At 38.6% G+C, this 27034-nt stretch overlaps 1 long non-coding RNA gene across 2 annotated transcripts in view; it reads right to left on the reverse strand.

Annotated features, from left to right (window-relative positions):
* Nucleotides 1-27034, reverse strand: part of LOC140843101 (uncharacterized) — a 500637-nt gene that overhangs the window by 287270 nt on the left and 186333 nt on the right. The window contains exon 5 of one of the 2 annotated variants that reach the window (XR_012120579.1): nucleotides 21801-23901. The exons of the other annotated variant lie outside the window; for it this stretch is intronic. This is a non-coding gene — a long non-coding RNA (uncharacterized lncRNA). Of the gene's footprint in view, nucleotides 1-21800; nucleotides 23902-27034 lie in introns of those variants that run through there. 2 annotated transcript variants of the gene reach the window in all.

The following is a 27034-nucleotide window of genomic DNA, read 5'->3' on the forward strand; positions in this document are numbered from 1 at the left end:
ATATTCATGAGAGGTCCAGTCGAGCTCTAGGAGTCCTAGGCCAATATTATGGCCCATCCTTTGCCCTAGTAGCTTATCTTTCCAAGCAATTAGACCCCACAGTTCAGGGATGGGCCCCCTGCCTATGGGCATTAGCCGCTGGACAGCTCTTGCAGAAGGAAGCTCATAAACTGACATTCGGGGAGCCCCTTACCATTCTGTCCCCACATCACCTAAAAGACCTCTTAACCTACAAAAGTTTACAGACTCTCCCTCCCTCCAGACTCCTGACCTTACTGTCCTCTTTCCTCCAAAATCCAGACATTTCTTTCCTCCCCTGCCCACCCCTGAATCTGGCCACTCTTCTTCCTCTACCCTACTCTCCTCATGCTCCCTCACATGATTGCCTGGAAGCCCTTCACAACTTCCTTCCGTACCACTCCATGATCTCCGAAGGAGCCCTCTCACACTCCGACCTCATCTGGTTTACTGATGGGTCCTCCTTTAAACATGAGGGCACCCACTACGCAGGATACGCAGTAGTCTCCCTCAAAGACATCATCAAAGCACAAGCCCTACCCCCCAGTACAACCAATCAACAGGCCAAACTCATTGCAGCCACCAGAGCTTGCACTCTAGCCCGGGACACATCTCTCACACTGTACATTGATTCTAAATACGTATTCCACATTCTCTTGTCCCATGCGGCAGTATGGAAATAACAAGGCCTCCTCACTACAAAAGGAAATTCCATCACTAATTCAGCCTTAATTACCAAACTTATAGAGGCTTCACAACTCCCACACTGACTGGGCATAGTCCACTGCAAATCACATCAAAAAGATGACTCCCCCATTACAAGGGGTAACAACAAAGCTGACAGAGTAGCCCAGTCAGTTGCCCTATCAGAAGATGCACCAGACAATGATCCGTCTACCCTTGCGGTTTTAGCCTTATAACAAGACACCCTCTGTTCCCAGGACAAAGAGTCCCTCTTCCGCTTCTTACGTGATCTGTTCCATCCTAGCCAACAATCCTTGATCCATTTTTTACAATCCTTTTTTTCTCTCTCTCTCTCCTGAAGACAAAACCCTACTTAACCAAATCACCCACAGGTGCATCATCTGCTAACACACTAACCCTAATACCCCCCTCAAGGCCCGACCCTTCCCGGCTCATCAAGCAAGAGGTAATGTCCCCGCCGCAGATTGGCAAATAGACTTCACTAACATGCCCCCCATACGGCGTACCAGGTACCTACTCGTGTTAGTAGAAACATTTTCAGGATGGGTCAAAGCTTTCCCCACTACTAACAAACAAGAGTCCGCGGTTGCCTCTATCCTCCTCACCTAGATCTTTCCTAGGTTTTGGATGCCTACTTCCCTCCAATCAGATAACGGCCCTGAGTTCACTGCCCAAATCTTTCAGAACCTCTCCAAGTTGCTCTCACTCCCCTGGCATCTACACTGTCCTTATCTACCACAGGCTTCTGGAAAAGTAGAAAGAGCCAATAGGACTCTAAAAGACATCCTGACCAAACTATCTCTGGAATTACACCTTGACTGGGTTTGCTTACTTCCCTTAGCTCTACTCTGCATTCTGGCCCTCCCAAAAAAACTTCCTTCTTGTCATCCTTTGAGATCATGTATGGCCACCCAATTTTACCCCCGGGGCTCCCTCCCCACAAAGGACCAATTCCTCCCAACATGGCCTTTCCGCTACTCTTTCTCCTCCACACCAAATTATGGAAATATCAGGATTGGCTCCTCCCGGATCCATCTGCTTCCCAAAACCCTCCTGTCTTATGACCCGGTCAACTAGTGTTTTATAAGCCTCCAGAAAATAAGACCCCTCTCACCCCAAAATGGGAAGGTCCACACACAGTCATTCTCTGCACCCCCTCAGCCACTAAGCTCTCACTGCCTGATAACTCTGTCACCCCTTGGATTCATATCTCCAGGTTGAAACCAAACACCCAGGATACACCTCCTCTGGACACCCAAGATCCAACCCAGAGTCCTTTAGATACAGCCCAAGATGCTGTCTACTCTTCCACACTCCATACCTCTGATCCTTTGAAACTCCGCATCTCCCGTTCACCCCCTTTGCCATCCATAACCAAATCATGACCTTTTTTTCCTTTACTGCTCTCTCGCTCTTGTTCCTCATTTCTGTCATCTTCCCCATCACCTCAGCCTCCTTTGTATGGTAATTCAAGGTCAGACATACTTACACACAGCATCAAACAAAAACCACTGCCCTCATTACCACATCAGACTGCCCTCTAAAAGGCTGCTCCGAGCCTTTGTACCTTCACTTTCCTCTCTCCACCGAAGTGTTCACTAGCAGCCCCCTTTTCACTCCCTACCTCTGCTTCCTTTATGACCAAAAACAAGCCTCATGCAGGCAGTGGCCAGACACCTATGGGGGATGTCCCTACTGGTCTTGCGCCATTCACAACATGGGTAACTCTCGGTACCCACAGTATTACTCCTCCAACCGTTTCATAAAATATCCCAACAGCTCATTCACCTTATCAATCCCTGATCCCTGGGACCCTCAATGGGCTGCCAGAGTCACAGCCTTAGTTTACTACGGGGGGGTCCTCGACCCCCCACAGTACCCTTCATATCTCTCGAGAGTATGTTCCTTCTCATTCCTAGATCTCTCAAGTTGCATCAGATATCGGACATTCCAAAAAACTCATTATTCAAACATTTGACAGCACCTCTTCATCTTCTCACCCCCGCCCGCCCCTCTTCTAATTTCTCCTACTCTTGGTTGCAGCTCATTCAAGACACCATCATCTTTCTCAACCACAGCCTCAACACCGCCAATTGTTTCTTGTGTGCATCACTACAGCGCCCACTGCTGGCCGCCGTGCCCCTTAATATTTCCAACTACTCCTTCCATGCAGAAAGACAACCCCTCCACCCCCTGGCAGACATACCCCTATGGGAACCAGAATACGCAGATAATCTCACCATCTACCACTGTGTAGGCCCAACTCCACCCCCTTCCAGCGCACTTCACTGACTCTCTATCTACACCCCCACCTCCGACTCTAAAACTTTTACACAACCAGGACACTTCTTTTGGTGTAATGGCAGTCTTTTCAACTCACTGCCTCCCAACTCCAGCACATCTTGCATTCTCATCACCCTAATCTCACAGCTTACACTTTACAGCATGGCATAATTTCTTGAGCTCCAACCTACCTTGCCCTTGCGCACAAAAAGGGCTGCTTTCCTTCCCATCATTGTCGGTATCTCTTTGACCACCTCAGACATTGGGGCAGGGTTTTTGGAAGGGGCCTTGGGTCACTCTCTGTGGGCAATTAAAGATCTCAATGCCAAACTTGAGGGAGCCCTGACATCCACTGCCGATTCCCTGGCCTCTCTCCAAAGACAGGTCACTTCGCTAGCTAAGGTTACCCTTCAAAACCGGCGGGCCTTAGATATGCTTGCAGCCGAGAAGGGCGGCACCTGCGTCTTCCTCCGGGAAGAGTGCTGCTATTACATCAACGAATCCGGCATTGTAGAAACTGACATTACCAAATTCACCAACCTTGCCTCCAGCCTCCACTCTGCTTCCAATTCCAACCCACTCTCTTCAATACTAACAAACCCCCTCCTTACCTGGCTCTGGCCCATTGTAGGCCCTATAATAATCATTCTTCTCGCCTGTCTCTTCTTACCCCGTATAATAAAGTTCATCAAATCCCAAGTCGGAAAAATCTCTAATCAAACTTTCAACCAGCTTTTACTCAGGAACTATCAGCTTCTGGCCACAGAAGATCCCTCACCCTCACGTGACCTCCTCACCACATGCTGAGATGGACACCTCTCTCCGCTGGAAACTGTTACTGGAAACAATGGCCACAGAAGCCTGGCTTCTGGCACTTGTATCCTCTTGGCACCATTGGAATCAACAAGTCCTCGACCTATGGTTACAGGGAACATTCATTGATTTCCAACCTGACGAACTCCACATCTACTCATCCTTACTGTGGGGAGTCCTATCAACCCTTTCCTCCCAGTCCTCAAGCCCTCACTCCCTTCTCCGCCCCTGTTTTAGCAGGAAGCAGCCAGAGAGAAAGCAACGTCCACAACCCTATAGAGGAGAAAGGGGGGAATGAAGGGCCCCCACCCATAAGATGACAAACCTCCTGCTTCTCTTATGGGTCTTTGGTTCCCGCCGGCACCACCCGAGGCCCAATCAGCTCTCACCCACCCCAATCCCAGCACCTGGCCAATAGCCACCAGTCCCATTGAAGTGGCACCTCAATCAGCTTATGTCCCTCCCTATATAACCTAGTACTTTACCCCAATAAAGCGGAACTCTCCGGTGAATTGCTGCTGTGCGTCACTCCTTCCTTTCAGTAGTATTGGCAGGATTCCTGTGAACCTGAAATCTGTCATAATGGGTGTGATCTTTGGGAGGACCACCCCTAGAAATGATGGGGAGAAGCTGCACTTGCACAGAGGGACATGTGTCTACACTCATGTGGTCATGGAGGCGCCAGCACCACTGCTGGCCATGCAGATCCCAGCCCGTGGCCCAAGCCTAAGGCTACTGCTTCTGCCACTGCTGCTGCTCTTGCTGCCGGCCGGAGCCTGGCCACAACCATGGAAAGGAGAAGAGGTCCGGGTCACCTTGAAGCAACTGGCTGCTGTGTACCATGCCTTGCTGGCTACAGAGCCCATTGCCAGAAGAGCTCCAACCAAGGTAATAACCTCCTATCCCATCACGGGGTGGGTGTGAGATTGGACCCAAAGGCCATGAAGTGGTGTGGCACAGACATCTCAAAAGACAATGTGGGCCCATCAGTGTGGCTTGTCTTTCATCTTTGAAGAAGTCAGCCGAGCCCAGAAGGAATGCCCTGCATGTTGTGCAGATCAGCAAACCACCAAGAGGGGCCTAGAGCGTCTCTCTGCAGCCTATGGCTGGTCGCCAGTTACTGAGAGCAATCAAGGTACCCACTTTATTGGACATGTGTTGCAAGGATGGGTGTAGCAATTAGGAGTAAAATGGACATGGCCCTGGACATTTCAACACATGGACCAGCAATGGCTGGTTCTTCTGGCACCTTGGGAAAAAGGCCTGGAAACTGGCCTTCTGTGTATTCCTGTAATAACAGCAAATTGGCCCTCGATAATCATGGTTATTTGCTTCCACGGTCTTTGTGTCCTGGATGTGCCCCCTGGCTGCAGCTGCCGTATGATGGCTGGAATAGACGAGATTTGGACTTAATCTACATGGGACTTTGAACCTAGCTGAATTCTTTGACTTGAGAATTATGATTGTATTGCTGTTGTCAAGAAAATAATGTTTAAAGAGAGGCTTGACTTTGTCCAATATTTGGTAAAAGTTTCGTGAGCAATCTAGCATGATTGTTAGGAATGAGTAAACAAGTGTAGAAACATATTTTGTGCTTAGTGAGAGATTGTGCTGTGAAGTACATTTACTTAATCTGCATAGGCTTGATCCTCTGGCTTAAGGATTATCAAGATTTTATTGCTGTTGCTATTGCATGTTACTAGATTGGTCGGAAGAAGGGGATCGAGTAAATTGTAAGGAGAGATTTCTAGAAGGGTGGATTGTGGGTAAAATTGTAGCATTTCCAGAATATCTTGCCAGGCTTTAGTATATCTACATATCAATAGGCATTAAGAGGTGGAGAGAAGTATGGCTTTAGTGCATTTGCATCTTTCCTCAGGGGTGGAGAAGTTCATCTCCATATCAATGGGTAATTACCTTGGCAACAGAGGGCTTATCTGTACCTGAGAGGTGAGGGTGGGGACTGGGGTGGTTGCTGCTAGAGCAGAGAAGAAAGATGGCCTGGAACTGCAGTTTGTGAGAAATAAATGGGTTTTAAACTTTGTTTCTCCCTTTGACTGATTTTGGTTTTTAGGGGTATTTTGCCCTGGGATTTCCTTTCCACAGACTTACAATGTCAAATCAACACTCTTAAGGGAGAGGTAGGCATTTATATTTCTTTCTTAATTACTCTTAAAAAGAATAAGGTAGGTGTATGATTTGTTTGAATGAAAGATCCAGATACTTCCTATTTTCACAATAGTGCATAAAAGCATTTCTCCCAGGACTATACTAGCACTATGAAGTGAGTAGAATATTAGGCAGAGAAGAATTTCTGGCTATTTGTTCTAGAAGGCAAAAATGTCTGGGAAGTACCTAAGAATAATTTTTCCTCAAACAATATTTTGTCCCATGGCATTCTTTTCTTTATTGCCAGAAACTACAGTATATTGCTGAAATTTTTTCTTCCTTATAATAAGTAATTCTTAGCCCTAGTTATTTTTTCATCTCATCAAGTATTAGGTAGATGAAGATTTTCCTTCAAGATATTTTTATGTCTCCCTCTTAGTAAAGGAGGGACCACCGGCCCTTCGTAAAGAAATTAGTGAATTCAGATCATTAGGGTCTAAATTGAAAGATTATGGCAGTTAACCAAGTTATATTATCCATTAAAATTTAAATATGTTTCCTGAAATTCCTTCACATCACTTCACAGATTGCATGTTTTATTCCTTTGGAAATGGAGACTGACACTAGAATAGCTATGAAATTATTTTTGACTGAGAATATATTGAAATTACCATTACCTAACTCTGGTGCCTTGACTAAGACAATTTTATTGAAGCATTGAGGCTCTCATTAAGTAGCCTTAGCTTACTCAAAGTGCCATTGCTGACCTTTTGTGCTTAAAGCATATGCTGTTCCACGCAGATAGAGGCTTTTCTACCACATCCCTCTTGATGGTGCATAATGGGAGTTACATGTGCATATCAGGAGGAGAATAGACCTTAATTTTGAATATTAAGTAGCACAGGCACATAAAAAGCCTTCATTTAAATATTAAAAGTTTGCTAAATCCATAAGAGCTAAGATATGTGTTCCTATGGGAGGCAAATTCCAACCTTAAGCTCCTTCCTTATCTCAATTTCTAACATTTGTTAATAAGAAAGAATATTAACTTAGAAAATCACTTTTATCCAGTGGCTGCTAAAGTGCTACTAGACTACCAAAGGATTAGCTCATACTTTGCCTGCTATAGAACACAACAGAAGGGTATAATAAACAACCATTGTATCCCTGAAATTACTAAACCAGACAGACTTGAGGCTCATTTTGGCATCTTGACCTAGTGGGGAAAAATGTTTTTAAAATAGTTATTTTCACCAAAATGTTGATAGCTTCATCAAGATATTGGTATTATAGTTAAGCCAATATGTAGTTGAATGCTCATATTTTCAACACTTAAGGAGTACCCACCATGTGAAAATATCTGGCAGAGGAGACTTTGAGGCTCCAATTTTACTTTTTAAAAAGTTAAACAAAAATACTATCTAGGAACTAATTATTATATACAAGTCATTAAATGAATTTAGTAATTTCTAGTGTTTAAGAAAATGCATTTCAGAACACTTTTTAAAATCTAACTTTAAGATAAATGTTGTTTTGTAAGACCCAATGGCCTTATTCCGGTCTGCGCTTCCCCCCAGTGAGGAGACGAAGGCCACAGCAGATCGATGCAACAAGCAAGAGGTTTATTATTATTCCAGCTAGCTGGGGTCCAAGTGTCTGCCCAACACAGCGGGTTTCAAAAAGGACCCCGAGCACTCAAAGCCAAGGGTTTATATAGCATTTTCAAAGCACTTAACTCATAGTAATTTCCCACAGCTATACATTATTCTTGCAAGACATACATCCTGGGGTTAGGCAGGAGCAAGATAAGACCACTCCTCAATTGTCAGGGCGGTTCCGCACGATAAGCTTGGTATGTAGGATTAACTGACCAAGGCTAGCTGGCCAGGGGTCACCACTGGCTGATTCCGGTGCTCATGATTGATTAACTTGTTTTTCAAAGCCTTACCCAGTTCCTGTTTTTCTTTTTAAGTCACACACACTCAGAAAATGGCTTCTAGGCCCTTAACATGGCTACTCTTATGCTAATCTATTTCTATTCTTACAGTTTTAAATTCATGGAGGTTTTTCCTCTAAAAATTTAGTGCCATGAAGAAATTACTATAGTTTATTTCCTAAGCAATGAGTGTCAAAAGAGAAAAAAAGCTGTAATTTTCAAATATATACATAACCTTTAGTTATTGTAATTTTTAATGATTTAAAAGTCATATGACATCTTGGGATCTTCCATAGTGCTTGCAAAATGCCTTGTCCATAATAAGCATTGAAGGAGTATTTATTTAATAAATGAACATATGAATTTGTCGAGTGCTTTACTCTTGCTGGGAGTACTTTAATAGCATTTCAAAGATAAATACAGGGTGGGACAGCAAGAATTTTCTAGTAACAACTAGACTAAGCAATAGCTTGTTTATCTACAGAAATGAAAAGACTACAAGAATTGGTGAAAAAAAAGGTAATGCATGATAATTAGTATATTAGTTTGTAAGTGTTGTTATAACAAAATATCACAGAGTGGATGACTTAAACAGTACGAATTATTTTCTCATAGTTTTGGAGGCTGCAAGTCTAAGATAAAGATGTTGGTAGGGTTGATTTCATTCTGAAACTTCTCTCATTGGCTTACAGATAGCTGCCTCTCTCTGTGGTCTCACAGGGTCTTTACTCTGTATACGCACATTTCTGGTGTCTCTCCATGTGTCCAAACTTCCTCTTCTTATAAGCATGCTAGACAACAGTTTTAGGAACTACCCTTAAGACCTCTTTTTAACTTAATCACCTTTTTAAAGAACTTATTTGCAAATACAGTCACATTCTGAGGCACCAACGGTTTTAGGGCTTTAACATTTGAATTTGACAAGGGACACTGACAGCCCATAACTATAAGTTTCTCATTTTCAAGAATCCAGAAACCCACGATATTAGTATAGGGATTTTGAAAAAACTGAGATTCATTTTTTTTGGAAAATAGAATAGAGAGAGCCTTTAATTCCTTGGTTATCTGGAAAATATAATAAATTTGCAAAGGTACAAGGAAATTGTGTAGTCAGTAAAAGCAGACCTTGTATTAATTGCATAATGACCAAATTAATGGCATGGTTGTATACTGTAAGAATGAAGGGTCACTGCTAGAAACAGATTCTTTCATAACATGCTTGAGAAAAAAGAAAGGGTAAAGTAGGAACTTGAGCAATAACCAATAGCTACATATGGAACCTCTCTCCAAAAGATAGGTATGGGGAGCTTGGGAGGAAAGTCAAAGTTAAATGCTAATTACAAGCCTGAGGCTTACCTCTGCAAACCATTAGGGAGGGTCTTCCTGATGATCCCTGGGCTCCCAATCCCTAAAATGACTATATGTTTCAGTTTGCTCAGAACTGTCCCAATTTATCACTGTTATTTCTTAGTATCATTTCTAGTTATCAACCTCTCTGACCCTCAAAATTATCCCAGCTTGGATGCTATGATCACCCATATATCACTATAGTCCCTTCTCCCCAAGTATGTGTATATCCCCATGCCAACATTAAGTGTTTGAAATTCAAACACACCTTTATCTCATTCTCAATAGACTCTGATTCCTTCCTACATTTGCACATCCAAGCTATTTTACTCTTGACCAGTTAGGAGAAGCTGATAGATCTGGAGTTTTATTTTATACATCCTTGATAATACAACCAGGTTCTGAAAAGAAGGAGAAGAGTTTCTATAATATTTTTCAAATTTTCTGATTTCATGCAACAGGCATGAGGATATTATGGAAAGGGGTCTGGCCCAGAGATGTTATCAGAAGTCTAGCCCCTTCTGTGTTAACTACTAATCCTGACACTTCTAAACATCTGCTAAACTATTTCAGCTTTGTTTTCCTCATTTATGTCAAGGGAGTACAGTGGGCAGGGAAGTGTAATATCCATCCTGTAATATCCAACCTGCCTATTTCAGTGTTCAAAGAAATCAAATGAAACAGTGGTTAAGTTCTCTGAAATCCTTTAAGTACCATACAAATGTTAGTTATTGTTATTCTTATCTTCAAAGAGAGAAATAGCATAAAAATTAAGTTTACAACCTGACATGCCCAGGACATTGGTGATACTCTAGGAATCATATGTTCTCACTTCTAGAACATTACCCTTTCACATAATTATACTTGACTCTATGAAGATTCATGAGGAACCTAGGAAAAGGTGGAAGGAGAAAAGCTGAATTAAGGATTGCATGTGGCTAAATATACAGCAGAGGCAAGAATGTAGGACTGGGAGCCTAGAAGTTCAAAACAGAGGTGAACGTGAAGTGAGATAAGAACATAATAATATTTCATAAGCTTCCCAGTCAGGTTTTCAATGAGCACTTGGACATTTCAGTTGTGAAATGTTGGGTACTCCATGCTTTTTATACCTAGGTGTGGGCAACGCAGAGTTGGAAAATGGTCAGAGGGAAGGAGAATGAGAAAGGAGAAGGGAAATTATTAAACAGCAATGAGTAGGCATTTAGGTTTTGTTCTGCCCCATTTCTGACTTTTTCTTAAAAGAGGACATAAAAGAGAGAAAAGAAAAATAAGAATCAAAATATGAGACTTTTAATTTTAACAAAGACCTACATGTATGTTACCTTGATTTACAAAACCCATTGTTTTTAATATGTCTAATTGATGTTTTCTTTGACAAAAAATATATATAAATTTGTGGGTTTATACCCGGAAAGACTGTTGCATATGTCTAACCCTCAGGGTGAAAAAAATTTTAAATAAAAAATAGTCAATATGGAAAAAAGAAAGCATTTAACAATCTACATCTAAGCAAATTCTTATCTTTTTTATCTGCCCTGAAATTCCCACCATTTCCATACCCATAGTTTAGGATGTAAACTGCATATTAACTTGTGGATATACCTGGCTGTGGGTATAACATAGTGCTCTGTATTCTAAAAAGTAATGTCTATGTTCAGAGGGAACAAGGTCAGTATGATTGAGAGGGTACTTGGTGTCAATCTCTTCAATTATTTAAGAGTGTTTTTTCAAAAAACACCCAAACCATAATCACCCTTGAGTTTGAATGTGGTACTGTGACTCTGCTTCTTTGACAGAAAGTTGGGGGTTTCTTTTTGTTTATTTAAGCAAAACTATCTCTTAGTCTGTATGGAATCTGTTTGCTATTTGATAAATCCAAAGCATTAAAATTTGGCAATGACTCTTTTCTTAAGGTTGACTCTTGGCTATGACTATGTCTAGTTGAGGAAAGTAGACAATAAAGATTATTGTCCGGACACTATGACTCCCATGAATCTAGTAAAAAAGCAATTCTACCTTTTCTTACCCACATTGGTTATCTTGTGCTACAATAATGCTGTGAAACAAATAAACATAAAGCCTCAGTGATCTATAGTAGTAAACATTTATGTAACTCACAGGTCCACAAATTGATGGTTTAAGCTGGGCTCAACCATACAGTTCTAGTTTCGGATGAGCTCAGCTGATGATCTTCTGGCTGCCAGCTTAGAGTTTATGCATCTGGATTAACTGTGTGTTAGCTGGAGCAACTCAGGTGTTCTACATACATCTCGCATGTCCCCTCCAGTGGGATATACAGGTTGTGTTCTCACAGTCAAAGAAGATGAGTTAACTCAGAAATATCACTACACAAGTGCATTTTCAAGCCATCTCATTCATCACACCTGCTAATTTCCCATTGGGTGGATCAAATTACATGGCTAAATTTAGAATCAAGGGGCAGAGAAATAAACTCCACTTTTCAATAAGAATAATTTTTAAATCACATGGCAAAAGGATATGTACATAGGGAAGGATGAAGAATTGGAGCTATTTGTGCAATTAGTATACTCTTGATCTTCCTGTTTGCGTCCTTAGCACAGAAAAGGACATGACTTGTTTTTTCTAAGTATTTATAACCTGTGAAAGTAAGCTAATGTCTAATACATTACTGAATTTCTAAGACATCCCCTTGTGTAGGTTTATCAAAAGCCATTCTTAAATAACTTCACAGGTCTTTGGAGGTATCTCTACATGGTTTTATTGGAATATCCATATATAGATAATTCCAAAACATCTTCTTCCAGTTCACTTCCCCACCTACTCTGAATTCTGTTTCAGCTGCCTAAATATTTCTTGGGTTTTTCAAACTTAACATTTTCGCTACTGATTTCATCATTCTTCTTCACCACACCATTACCAATATATTTCTTCTCTTGTATTCCTTATTCTCTATGCTTTATAACTGATCTCAACTTAGGTCAACTAAGCAAGAAATGGTAGTTCTTTTCCTGTCTATCCTATCCATACATTTTCAATTATTTAATATGTTCTATAACTGCTACTACCTCTTTAATATTTCTCTTATCTATGTTTCTTTTCTATTCCCACCACCTCAGTCTTAGTACATGCTTCACCTTTTTTACTTGAACTACTGAAATTGTTTATTTTCCTTTCTATTCATCCTGCCCCCAAAATGATCTAAAACAAATACTGTCACAGGGTAACCTAGCTTAAACATCATCAATGACATCCCACTGCCAATATTATATAAAGTTTGAGTCCCTTTTTGCCTCTTCCTAGCACTCAATTACATCCTAATTTATAGTAATCTAGAATACTAATCTAGAATAATTATATCTTCTCTTGACAAGTCTGAGATTCTACTCATATACATTATTTGATCTGAATGTTTCATTCCCACACCAGCTAGTGTAGTATAATAATTAAAAACAGAGTCAGGTAGAGCTGAATTTGAATCCTGACAGCATCATACTAGCTATGTAAATTCAGGCACATGAACTAAACTCTTTAACATAGTCCCTTTTCTAAATAATAATCTATTTATTTTTGTAAAAATAAATTAATCCCAGCTCCTTGGACTTTTGGTGAGATGTAATGAGAGCAGTAGATTAAACACTTGGTTTGTATATAACATTTAATAAATTCTCTATCACTGGAGGCGATATATATGGCTGGTCTCGATTTAAAAACTATCTCAGATATGAAATCCCTCCTAAATGACTTTGAGTCTTTCTCTCACTCCATCCTCTACGCTTCCACTGTAGTCTGTGAAGATCTTTATCTTAATCGGTAAAGTACATCAATGCACTTATTGGCTTACATCTATTTCCATTTTTTAATATACTATTCTCCCCTTACACGACCTTCTTTTTTAACTAAGCATATGATATTCTGTACATTTATCCATTTTTTAATTTTATCTATTATAAGGGTGCTTTAGGTATCTTGGATACTAATCCTTTCAGATACACACACATAAAAACACACACATACACACCCCTAAACATACCCACATATGTCTTTAGTCTGTGGCTGTCATTCCTCTGTTTAGTGCTATTGTTGTAGAGAGGTTTTAAATTTTTATGTAGTAAAATTAATTATTTTCTTTAAAATTTGTGCTCTTGGTGTTTGATTTCAGAACAACTTCCTTATCTTGTATTCAAAATTTTGCTTTACTTTTTTATCACACTTATGTCTTAATTCTTTTTTGCCTTAAAATGCATTGTATGGCTTCTTTTTAATAGTATTTGCCTGCTATATCTTTTCCTATACTTCTACTATGAAACATTGTTATTTTCTTAAAGTATTTATATTTTACATGTAATCAAGGCAATTTGGTACTGCCACAAGAACAGAGCCACAGACCAGTGGAACAGATTAGAGACTCCAGACATTAACCCAAACATATATGGTCAATTAATATTCGATCAAGGAGCCATGGACATACAATGGGGAAATGACAGTCTCTTCAACAGATGGTGCTGGCAAAACTGGACAGCTACATGTAAGAGAATGAAACTGGATCACTGTCTAACCCCATACATTTGTCTGTTTTAAACAACATATAGCTCTTTCTTTAATAAATCAATATGTTTTTAAACTAGTGTGTTTAATCGATTTATTCTGATTATCATGATTAGTGACATATTTAGGTTATTTTCCCTCAACTTAGTTTTGCTCTTTCAACCTCTTTTCATACCTTTTTCCCTAACTTCTTGATCTCTATTGGATTGACTGGGTTTTCTTTATTTCTTCTTTCTACTGATTTAGTTTTTATGTATATATTCTATTTCCATTTTTAAACATTGTTTTCCTTAATAATTTGTTATTCATACTTAAAAAGAAAAATTATGCATTATAATTTAAAATTATATATAATGATTATACAATATGTGCTTTATGATTTTTGAATTTTATGTTTTAAGGTTATCAGCTCAAGAAAATATTCTTTATTTTTTATATTTTATTTTATTAAAGTATAGTTGATATACAGTATTATACTGGTTTCAAGTACACAACATAATGATTCAACAGTTAACTACATTATTAAATGCTCAACCCAACTATTGCAGTTACTATCTGTCAACATACAATGATGTTACAGAATTCCTGACTATGTTCTCTATACTGTACTTTCATCATCATGATTAATTCATATTATGATTCAGATTTTGTACTTCTTTATCCCCACCCACCCCTCCCTTCCCCCATGGTAACCATTGGTAACCATCAGTTCCTTCTCAGTGTCTATGAGTCTATTTCTGTTTTGTTCATTTGTTGTTTTGCTTTGGGGTTTTTTTTGGATTCCACATGTAAGTGAAGTCATACTGTTTGTTTTTCGCTGTCTGATTTATTTCATTAGCATAATACCCTACATGTCCACCAATGTTGTTGCAAATGGCAAGTTTCTCTTTTTTTAAGGCTGAATAATATTCCATTATATATATGTACCACATCATCTTTATCCATTCACCTGCTGATTAGCACGTTGGTTGCTTCCTTACCTTGGCTCTTGTCTATTGTAAATGCAGCAATCAACAAAGGAGTGCATATATCTTTTTGAATTCGTGACTTTCTTTTCATCAGGAATATACCCAAAAGTGGAAGTGCTATTGTATGGTTTAAATGGTATTTCTATTTTTAGTTTGCTGAGGAACCTCTGTACTGCTTTCCACCTTGGATGTGCCAGACATTCCTACCAGCACTGTAGGATGGTTCCCAGTTCCCCACATGTTCACCAACAGTTAGTATTTCTTGTCTTTTGGATAGCAGATATCCTGACTGATATAAAGTAATATCTCACTGTGGTTTTAATTTGCATTTTTTTCATGTGCCCATTGTCCATCTGTAAGTCTCCTTTAGAACAGCATCTTCTCAGGTACTCAGACCATTTTTTAATTTTTTTCTTTTTTTGGTTTTGAGTCACATGAGTTCTTTATATATTTTGAATGTTAGCCCCTTACCAGATATATAATTTACAAATATATTCTCCAAACCATAGGTTGCCTGTTGATGGTTTCCTTTGCTGTGCAGAGTTTTTAGTTTGATGTAATCCCACTTGTTCATTTTAATTTTATTTTCTTGCTGGTGGAGATGTATCCAGAAAACAACTACTTATGATTATGTTCAAGACCTTCCTACCTATGTTTCCTTCTAGGGGTTTTATGGTTTCATGTCTTGTACTTGGGTCTAGTCTACTTTTAGTTTACTTTTGTGTAAGACAGTAATCCAGTTTCATTCTCTTGCATCCAGTTTTCCCAAAACCATTTACTGAAGAGGCTGTCTTTTTAATATTGTATAGGCTTGCTCCTCTGTCATATATTCATTAACTATATATGTATGGATTTATTTCTGGACTTTGTATCTTGTTCCATTGATCCATGTCTGTTCTCGTGACACTACCTTAATGCTTTGTTTACTGTAGCTTTGTAGTATAGCTTGAAGCAAGGGAGCATGATACCCTTTGCTTTGTTCATTCTCAAGATTACTTTAGCTATTTGGCGTCTTTGGTTCCACATAAATTTAAGATTTTTTGCTTTACTTTATTGAAAAATGAAATTGGTATTTTGATGAGAATTGCACTGATTCTACAAACTGATTTGGACAGGATGGCCATTTTGACAGTATTAATTCTTCCTATTCATGAGCATAGGATAGGTTTCCATTTATTTGTATCTTCTTCAATTTCTTTCATCAGTGTCTTGTAGTTTTGAGAGTACAGGTCTTTCACTTCCTTGGTAAGGTTTAGTCTTAGGTATTTTATTCTTTTTGATGAAAATGTAAATGGAATTGTTTTGATTTTTCTTTGTGCTAGTTTGTTATTAATATATAGGAATGCAACACATTTCTGTATATTGATTTTGTATCCTACAAATTTATTGAATCCACTTATTGGTTCCAAAAGGTTTTTAGTGCAGTCTATCTGGTTTTCCATATATAGTATCATGTCATCTGCAAATAGTGACAATTTTACTTCTTCCTTACCAATTTGGATGCCTTTTATTTCTTTTTATTGTCTGACTGCCATGGCTAGGACTTCCAGTACTGTCTGAGTAAAAGTGGGAAAGTGGGCATCTTTGTTTTGCTCCTGATTTTAGAGGAAAGGCTTTCAGCTTTTTAACATGGGGTATGATGTTAGCTGTAGGTCTGTCCTATATGGCCATTATTATATTCTCTCTACACCCACTTTGCTGAGAGTTTTTATCATGAATGGATGTTGAATTTTGTCAAATGCTTTTTCAGGACCTATTCAGATCATCATGTGGTTTTTATCCTTCATTTGTTAATGTGGTGTATCACACTGATTGATTTATGAATATTGTACTTACTTTGCATACCTAGAATAAATCCCACTTGGTCATGATGGATGATCCTTTTGATGTATTTTTGAATTCAGTTTGCATTATTTTTTTGAGGATTTTGCATCTATATTCATCAGGGATATTGGCCTAAAATCTTCTTTTTTGATACTGTCTTTGTCTGGATTTAGTATAAGAGAAATGCTGCCCTTATAGAATGAGTTTGAAAGTATTCCAACGTCTTTTATTTTTTCAGATACTTTAATAAGTATAGGTAGTAGCTCTTCTTTAAATGTTTCGTAGAATTCAGCTGTAAAGCAATCTGGTAATGGACTTATTTTCACTGGGAATTTTTTCATTAGCAGTTCAATTTCATTACTTGTAATTGGTCTCTTCTGATTTTCTATGTCATTGTATATCAGTCCAAGAAGATTGTATGTTTTTAGGAATTTTTCCATTTCTTCTAGGTTGTCCAATTTATTGGTATATAGCTTTTCACAAAATTCTTTTATATTTCTTTGAATATATATGGTGTCAGTCATAACTTCTTTTTCATTTCTGATTTTATCTGCTCTCTTTTTTTCTTGATAAGTCTGGCTGAAGATTTGTCTATTTTGTTTATTTTCTCAAAGAAACAGCTCTTGTTTCACTGATTTTTTCCTATCATTTTCTTATTCTCTATTTCATTTATTTATACTCTGATCTTTATTATATCCCTCCTTCTACTGACTCCCTTTTTTTTGTTCTTCTTAATCTAGTTCTTTCAGCTGAAAAGTTAGATTGTTTATTTGGGCTTGTTCTTATTTCTTGAGGTAAGCCTGCACTGTTATGAACTTTACTCTGAGAACCACTTTTGCTGTATCCCACATTTTTAAAACCATTGTGTTCTTGTTCACTTGTCTCCATATGTGTTTAGCCTCCATGCATTTGTTTTTTCTGTTTTTTTAATGTAATTAATTTCTAAGTGTGGTCTAAAAATATCCTTGATGCAATTCCAATATTCTTAAATGTACTGAGGTTATTTTTGTGTCCTGTTTTGTGATTTATTCTGGAGAACATATGCACTCAAGAAGAATGTGAATTATGCTGCTTTTGGGTGGGATATTCTGTATGTATCTGTTAAGTTCTCCAGGTCTAATGTGTCATTCAACACCACTGTTTCCTTATTTATTCTCTGTCTGGATGGAGTATCCATTAGTGTAAGTCAGTGTTAAAATCCTAGTATTATTGTGCTGCTGTCAATTTCTCCTTTTAGGTATGTTAATATTTGCTTTATATATTCAGGTGCTTGTATGTTGGGTATGTAGATATTTACAACTGTTATATCCTCTTGTTAGAGTGATCATTTTATCATTACATAATGTCCTTCTTTGTCTCATTACTTTCTTTGTTCTTAAGTTTATTTTGTCTGATATACATATTGTTACTCCTGCTTTTTCTCATATTTGCATGAAACATCTTTTACTTCTATTCCTTTAGTTTCACTCTATGTATGGATTTTGGTGTGAAATTAGTCTCCTGTAGGCAGCATATAGATGAGTGCTGTTTATCCATTCAGTCACCCTATGTCTTTTGATCGGTGCATTAAGTCCATTTACATTAAAATAATTACTGATAGGTACGTACTTATTGCCATTTTATTAACTGTTTCTGGTTGTTATTTTAGTTTTCTGTTCCTTTCTTACTCTTTTACACTTTTCTCTTGTGTTTTGATGGCTTTATTTAGTGTTATGCTTGGATTGATTTGTTTTTAGCATTGTGTATATATTATAGGCTTTAGGTTTGTGGATACCATAAGGTTCATTTATACTTGCTAAATATATTGTAATCCATATTAAGTTGATGGTCACTTGATTTCTAACACATTCTAAAATTACTCCTTTTTTATTCTTTCTCCTTCACATTTTATGTATATGATGTCAAAATACACATCTTTTTGTGTATCCTTTGACTAACATTGTGTACAGTTAACTTCACTACTTTCATTTTTTGAACTTTATACATACTTTCTAAGTAATTGGTCTACTTCCTTACTATGGTTTATTTCCACTTATGGAAAATATTTAAACTTAAGAATATTTCTATCTAGTAGGAGAGGATTAAAGATGGCAGAATAGGGAGGCAAGATGGAAACCTCTTCCCAAAAATACGTTAAAGAGGAAAATACAGCAAATAAAACTGGAACAGAAAATGACTTGAAGATGCAGAACAGACACCCTACACCTGAGGAAGAAGAGAGGACAACACAGAAAAGGCTGAGGCAGCAAAGTTGAGACCAAGTGGAACCCAAGCACTCTCCCAACCCCAGCCTACACACAAAAGAAAGAGGAATGGAGTGGAAAGGACATAGGAGTCCAGGAGCACTACAAACCTTGGCCTGGAGATCTGCTCCAGGAGCACAAGCCAGATTACACTGGGGTCTGGTGAATATCAGGGCTGGACACCACAGGCAGTTGGAACATTCTGGGAGGTTGAGACTCCAGCCAGTGTGGAGAGCAGCATGTTTTACAAGTCTTGAGACCCAAAGCAGAGGCAGGAGTTTGAAAGACTTGCCAGTAGTGGAGGGATAGCAGAGGGGACAAGGGTTGAATGGAACTCTCTTCTCAGGAAAAAGGGCAGGTGGAGGATACCTCCCCAGCCCTTCCTTGGTCCAACAGATTGGGAACTCTCAGGAGCCCTAGAAGCTCCATCCTCCCTGCTGGCAACACAGCCCTGAGACTCCTCCCTCAGGGAGGAGACAGAAAACCCACTTGGCCCAGTGGCAATATCAGATTTTGCTGCCTGGTAGGCAGAAGGAGACTTTCCCAGCTTGACTGGCTCTATTTCAGACCAACCAGAGAGGTGCCTGGAGGAGCCAGCCCCAAGAGTTCCTTCCTCCCTGTGGGTGTCCAAACCCTGTACTGTGCACATTTGTCCATCTACCCCATTAAACCCATTGTGGCAGGCTGAGCAGAGGGTGGCCCCATCCACAGTGAGCTCAAAGATATTCCAGAGCCGAATACAGGGTAGCAGCTCAAACTGCCCACCCAGGCTTAGAAAACTACAGAAACCACACAGAAAGTGGTCCCACCCACAGCAAGCCAACAACTGGGGTCCATGCAAAATAGAACCAGGCACTACGGAGTACAGAATCTTGACCTTCTGGGCACCATAGCACACCTTCTTCATAATAAAGCTATTACTCTTTAGATAAGAAAGCATAGCAGAGACACCTAATACAAAGGAAGAAACAGAATCCCTGAACAAAAAGAGCAGGCAGAGGAATTTGATCCAAAAAAAAATGTTAGAACAGAAACCTAGAAAGAGGACTACATGAAACAGAGATCAACAATCTTCTAGATAAAAACTTCAGAAATAAAGTCTATTTAAGGAAATAATTGCTGAAAACTTGCCCAATCTGAGGAAGGAAATAGACACTGAGGTCATGGAAGCACAGAGATCCCCTATCAAAAGGAACCCCAGGAAGACAACACCAAGACACATAATAATTAAAATAGCAAAGATCAAAGATAAGGAGAGTGTTGAAAGCAGCCAGAGAGAGCAAAAAGATTACTTATAGAGGAAACCCCACCAGGCTATCTGCAGGCTTCTCAAAAGAAGCTCTACAGGCAAGAAGGGAGTGGCATGATATATTTAATGTACTGAAATAGAAGGACCTCCAACCAAGAATCCTCTACCCAGCAAGATTATCATTTAAATTTGAAGCAGGTATTAAACAATTTCCAGATAAACAAAAGTTGAAATACTTTAGCACCACTATGACACTTTAACACAATATGTCAAAGGGATTTCTGTAGATGGAAATGACCCTAAGTCTAAATAGCTTTCACCAGTGGAAATAAAACCACAGTAAAGGCAGTAGACCAATGAATTATCAAGCAAGTACAAAATTAAAACAAAACAAAAGAAGCAAAATCACCTATAAAAATTGCCAAGGGATACACAAAAAGTGCAGATAATGGCATCTAATACAAAAATTTGGAGGAGGAAGAAGGAAAAAATAAGTACCTTTAGATTGTGTTTGAAATAGAGTAATCAGCAATTTAAGATAGACTCATATACTAAAGAAGCTATCCTTGAACCTTGGTAAGCACACAACTAAAGCCTACAATAAATACACACAAAGAGAAACAAGAAACAAATTTAAAAAGAGCAAGAAACCCAATTACAACCCTAAAAAAGTAGTACATATCTATCAATAATCACTTTAAATGTAAATGGAACTGAATGCACCAATCAAAAGACATAGAGTAGCAGAATGGATAAGAAAACAAGACCCATCTATATGCTGCCTTCAAGAAACTCATTTCAGACCTAAAGACATACACAGACCAAAAGTGAAGGGATGGAAAAAGATATTCCATGCAAATAATAGGGAGAAGAAAGCAAGAGTAGCAGTACTTATGTCAGACAAAATTGATTTTAAAACAAAAAAAGTAACAAGAGCCAAAAAAGGACATTACATAATGTTAAAGGGGACATTCCAACAAGAGGCTTTAAGCATTATAAATATTCATGAACCCAACATAGGAGCACCTAAATATGTAAAACAAAAACTAACAGAATTAAATGCGGAAATAGATTGCAACATACTCATTTTAGGAGATTTCAGCACATCACTCACATCAATAGATCAACCAGACAGAAAATAAATAAGGAAATAGATGCACTGAACAATATATTAGATCAGATAGACCTAACATATCTACAGAACACTCTACCCAAAAGCTGCAGGATACACATTTTTGTCAAGTGTACATGGAATGTTCTCCAGAAGAGATCCTACACTAGGCCCCAGAAGAGCCTCAATAAATTCAAAAAGATTGAAATTCTATCAAGTATCTTCTCAGACAATGGAATTAAATTAGAAATAAATTACACAAGGAAAACAAAAAACACAAAAGAAGGCTAAACAACATGCTTCTAAATAATCAATGGATCAATGAACAAATAAAAACAGAAATCAAACAATACATGGAGACAATTGAAAACAAAAACACCACAGCCCAAAATCTGTGGGATTCAGCAAAGGCAGTCCTATGAGGAAAGTATACAGCAATACAGGGTTACCTCTAGACTATTTCCATCTGAAAAAGTTTCTTTAAAATATTCTCTAAGGCTGGTTTAGTTGTGAATTCTTTTAACCTTTGTTTATCTGGAAGACTTAATCTCTCCTTCAATTCTGATAAACTTACTGGGTAGATTATTCTTGGTTGTAGATTTTTTTCCCTTTCAATACTTTACATATTTCATGCCACTCCCTTCTGTCTTGTAAAGTTTCTGCTGAGAAATATGCTGATAGCCTGTGGAGTTTCCCTTATTGGTAGCTGTCTGTCTTTCTCTTGATGCTTTTAAGATTCTCTTTTTTTTATTTTTGCCATTTTAATTACTAAGTGTCTTAGAGTTGTTCTTCTTGGGTTTATCCTTTTAGGGCCTCTTTGGGCTTCCAGAACCTGGACTTCCCCAGACTGGAGAGTTTTAAGCAATTATTTCTTCAAATAGACTTTCTACCCCTTTGCCTCTCTCTCCTCCATTTGGGACCCCTAATACGTGAATATTGTTTCATTTAGCATTTTCACAAAGTTGTCTTGAGATCTTCAGATTTTTAGAAATTCTTTTTTCTCTCTGTGTTTCTCACCTTGGTTACTCTGGACTTCTTTCTCTATCTTAAAACTCACTGATATGTTCCTCTGCTTCCTGCAACCTATTATTCATTCCTTCTATTGTATTTTTCACTGTGGTTATTGTATTCTTTAGCTCTGACTGGATCTTTTTTACATTTATCTCTCTGTTGAAATTCTCTTTGAGCTCCTGAATTGATATGCCCATTTCAGTGATCATCTTTATGACTGTTACTTTGAATTCTGTATCAGGAAGACCACTTATCCCATTTCATTTAGCACTATGTCTGGTGTTTTATCTTATTCTTTTGTTTCGAACATATTCCTGTGCTTTCTCATTTTGTCTGGGTCCCTGTGTTTCTTCCTTTGTATTAGACAGATCAGCTATGCCTCCTGGTCTTGAGAGTAGTGGCTTTACATATTAGGCATCCTGTGGTATCCAGAATGCTGGCTCTGCTCACCAGAGCCTGACTCTCTGCTGAAGCTAAGCCATAATGACTGTTGGTGGGCTGTGGGCAGGGACCATCTTTCTGCCTGTCTGCCAGCCATGACTGATCCCCACAGCTAGACTCTGCATGCTTTTTGTGTGACATGAGGCACTTCTGCTGGAATTTGTTTTGGACAGGGTGGCCCTCTTTCTGTCAGTCAGCAAATGGCACACCACCACTGGGAAGAGTGCACCAGGTGGGGCAGCTATGCAAGTGAACACTTAGGAGAGTCAGCAGGGCAGGTGGAGAGTTTCAGAGATGGCTCCTGCAAGTATCTGGCTAGTTGGGCTGAGAGAGGAGTGGAAAAGTGTTGTCTGTCTACCCTTTCTCCTCGAGAGAGAGCTCCTTTCAACCCTTGCCCTTTTAGCACACTCACACTTCTTGAAGCTAACATATATTTCAAACTGACACCTCTGTACTAGTTTCAGCAGGACCCACGGAGGTTTGTGCCTGTCCTCCACAAACAACAGAAGTCTCAGCCTCCCTGAGGGCTCCAACTTCTCCTGGTGTCCAGCCCCATTAATCACAAAAGCCAAGGGCAATGTGGACTTGTGTTCCCAGAGCAGATCTCCAGGGCCAAGCGTTCAAGATTCCTGAGCTCTTATCCCCTCCCTGCTTTATTCTCTCCCTCCTGCTTGTGGACTGGGATGCAGGAAGGGCTTGGGTCCCAACTGATCATAGCTCAGCCCCTTTACCCTTCTCAATGTAGTCTTCTCCTCTCCAGTTAGTTATACATTGTCCATTCTTCAGACTTCAGGTCATTGTAAAGGTTGCTTGATATAACTGATGTAAATGATTTGATATAGCTGCTACCTCAGTGTATATGTGGGATGAGGTTTTCACTATGCCCTTCTAATCCACCATCTTCCCTGGAGCTTTCCTTATGTGACTTCTTATTTACATTTTTAACCCCAGATTCTACCATGTAACAGATTAGATGTCAGAATAAGCTCAGAGACAAGTAGTAGGGGAAGTTTCCAGGTGAAAAGGAAACTTTACTACACATGTACCCAGGGCAGATATAATACAGTCTCCTGATATTAAATTTAAAAAACTGAAGGAACCAGATAAGCTTGAATCCTTCTCAACCCTATTGAAAAAAATATTCCAGGAAATATGCCACTCACTCCTTTTCAATGAGCTCTCTCCAGATGTATAAAAGGACTTTGCTTAGTCAGTCTTACAGAGTAACTGCCAGAGCCAGCTCTCCAAAAGGTAATGAATTCATCAATAATGACAGCATGGAGGTGTTGAGACTGTCCTTCATTTTCTTATACCTGATGTACCAAAAAAATGAGAGAATGTCAATTCTACCCTGCTGTGGCCTCATTTCTTTAAATGCAAAATTTATAGTCAAGCCAAGTACTAAAATAAGAGTACCCTTCCATGAGTAGTAGTGGACAATCATTAAAAATTTTATTCTACATTCAGAGATAATTCTTATGATTGCTCAATTATATTGTTAATAATGAGAAAACATGCAAAAAAGAAGGAGAGAGTTTAAGTTTTATTGGATATAGTATAACATATTAAATATTGATTGACTCCAACAAACTGTGCACTCATTTAAATGGTATACATTCAGACACCCTTCATGACTTCCGTGTAGGAGTGGCCAGATTCTAAGCAAAGCAGAAGAAAGGTGATACTGTGGCTTCAAAACTTCACTTCTTTTTATGTCCTGCCTTTCCTGCCACATAGTAGATACTTGGTGATCATATTTTAAGGTCAGAATATAACATCTGAGAACAAGCAACAATAAACTGCATAGTGGAGCTCTGGAGAGCTGATCATGACTCTGAATTTTGTCTATAACAGTGCCTACTGCTGAATGAAGTTGCCACAAACTCGCCAGCACAGTAGATGGTGTCTTGACTTGAATATTCTGAACTTACAAGGTCTTACAAAAATTGGGAATGACTATCCAAACCAATTAAAGAAGAACAAGCAAGTAAAGAAATTTAAGGGACTTACAGAAATAAATAAGTAAGAGTCATGAGAAAGTAGATATCATGAGTAAACAGAAGGCAGGAAGTAAAAATAGAAAAGCAAGAAGTGGACACATATAAAAAGTAGAGGAAGAAAAGGAACAGCAGAGTGACTAGAAAAGGGGGCAATGGACTGCACCCTCTGATGGGACAGCTAGAAGTTCCTGGGGGCACCAAAAGAACTGGAGGCCTGAATATTTGGTTACTGAAGCAGCTTCTTGGCCTTCCTTCTCCTATAATCTTACAATAGATTCCCATTATGAGTAGAGAACCTAACATGTTTATTTTTTATCACCTGGAAGTACCTCAATAATGCAATGGGAAAGTATGAAGAAAATGCATGTGTTTGTGCTGAGAAGAATTTCTAAGTGTATTTTTCTCTGGACTCTAACCAGTAGCAAAGCTCTGAGCTCTTAATCACATTTACTTACAGTAATCTGAGGATTACTCTTAATCCTCAGAATCACATTTCTCTGTTCGATCTCTTTCATCTTACTGTTACTACACTGTCAACTAATATTTCTCCATCATGAGTCAATGTCCCCACATAGTACTTAGCCTACCAGAAAAATGTGACATTAAAATAATACCATCTCTTCTCAGGTATGCTAAAGTGTCCTCTTAATTCATTGAAAGAAATCATAATAAATATATTAAACAACTAGCCATAAAAAAGCAATGTTTAAACTAAAACATTGCATGAAATAAGATGATCTCTCTGTAACACACTGTCCCTAACCAGTATTTGATCATCCTTAATCTTCTGACTTCAATCGATATATCCTGCTTTGAAAACCTCCCATAATGGAACCTAGAATATCTTAAAAAGTTACTTTTTCACTTCTCCCAGAATCATCCTTCTACAAGGTTAAGCAGATATTCATTAATCACACCGATCACTTCCACCATATACTATAGCCAAAGCAGTTATGGAGCCTGCTCAGATTCAAGGAGTAAAGAAATAGACCACATCTTGATGAGAGAGTAGTAAAGTCACACTTCTGGGGCACACAGGATGGGGGATATAGTTGTGGCCATCTTTGAATACAATCTTCCAGTCTCCAAAATGAGAATGTCAGCACAGATACATTTTTCAAACCTTCCACACCTTCTCTATCCCTATAGTATTAGCACAAAACTTGGCACATAGTGGATATTTTTACAGATATTATTTTCCAAGCAAGCATATTTCTAGAACTAATACACACTATACAAAAGGTAGAGGTTTATTGCTTCTTTTGGGTTTAATTTGGTGAGAGGATGCTACCTATAAAAAAAGGCTTAAATCTTTGCCTGAAATAACATTGTCTGCCTCATATTTTCCACCAGGAAAAAGGCAACCTCTATTCTGAGGACTTCAGGTTCTAACAGTTGCATGTAGTAAATATATTTTTATTATTACAAGGTTACATTTAATCTCTGGATGTTGAATACGCATATGCTTAACCTGAGGTTGTTTTGTCTTTCCCCAAAGGATGCCTGAAATTTACTTTTAAAAGAGCCATGTAGCACTTTTATCAGACAAAACAAACAAACAACAAACAACAGCCTTCAATACTCTAGATAAAGAACCTCCTTTTGATTGTTACCAGGCAGACCTTGTTTGAAGATTCCCTCTGTGCTCAACATGCACTGGCTCATATTCATCACTATTGATAGTCTCATATGTGTCACTGTCCAGCAAAAATCTTATCTGTTACTATTAATAAGCTCTCCTTTGCCATATTGATTAGTTGCTTATCTGAGCGTTACAGACAACAACCTCCCTGCCTGTCTCAGAAGCCTCATATTAGTCAGAATGGTACCTCTAACTCTTTGCTTCCTATCTTCATGACTTTAAACACACACAACTTTGACCTTAGATATTTTCTTTCGTACCTCTGTCTTAGCACTTAGATATCTCCCTGTACCTTGCTGCAATATAACTCTCAGATGATTAAACTTGTTCTGTCCATTTGCTACAGCGCTGTCTGTAAGTTGGGTATGGATCCTTTACCTAACCTAAAAATGGCATAAATGTCCTGAGGTAAAATGAAATGTCTCTAAATAACATGCACATAAGAAATTTTATAACAATATCCTCAAATACCCCATTTTGGCATGACCTAACCCCATTTCTTGATAACAATAACATTAATTAAATGGAACTGGCATAAAACTATTATATCTGGTATGGTACATCAGCTTTACAGAGCATGAATTATACATTAGGAAGGAAAGGAGGAGCTTATTCTCCACTTAGCCATAAAATGTGCCAAAGATTCAGATGTTACTGAAACTTCATAGAGCACTAGTTGGTTGAATCACCAGGAATTTATTTAATTAGCATCTCCACCTAGAAAATACTTTATCCTAAAAAACAAGGCATGCCAATTCAATTTGAAAAGAATGTGCCAAGTTTGGAGGAAGAGGAAGTTATGAA

The sequence above is a fragment of the Manis javanica genome, chromosome 8 (genome assembly GCF_040802235.1).
Source record: "Manis javanica isolate MJ-LG chromosome 8, MJ_LKY, whole genome shotgun sequence".
NCBI lineage: Eukaryota > Metazoa > Chordata > Mammalia > Pholidota > Manidae > Manis > Manis javanica.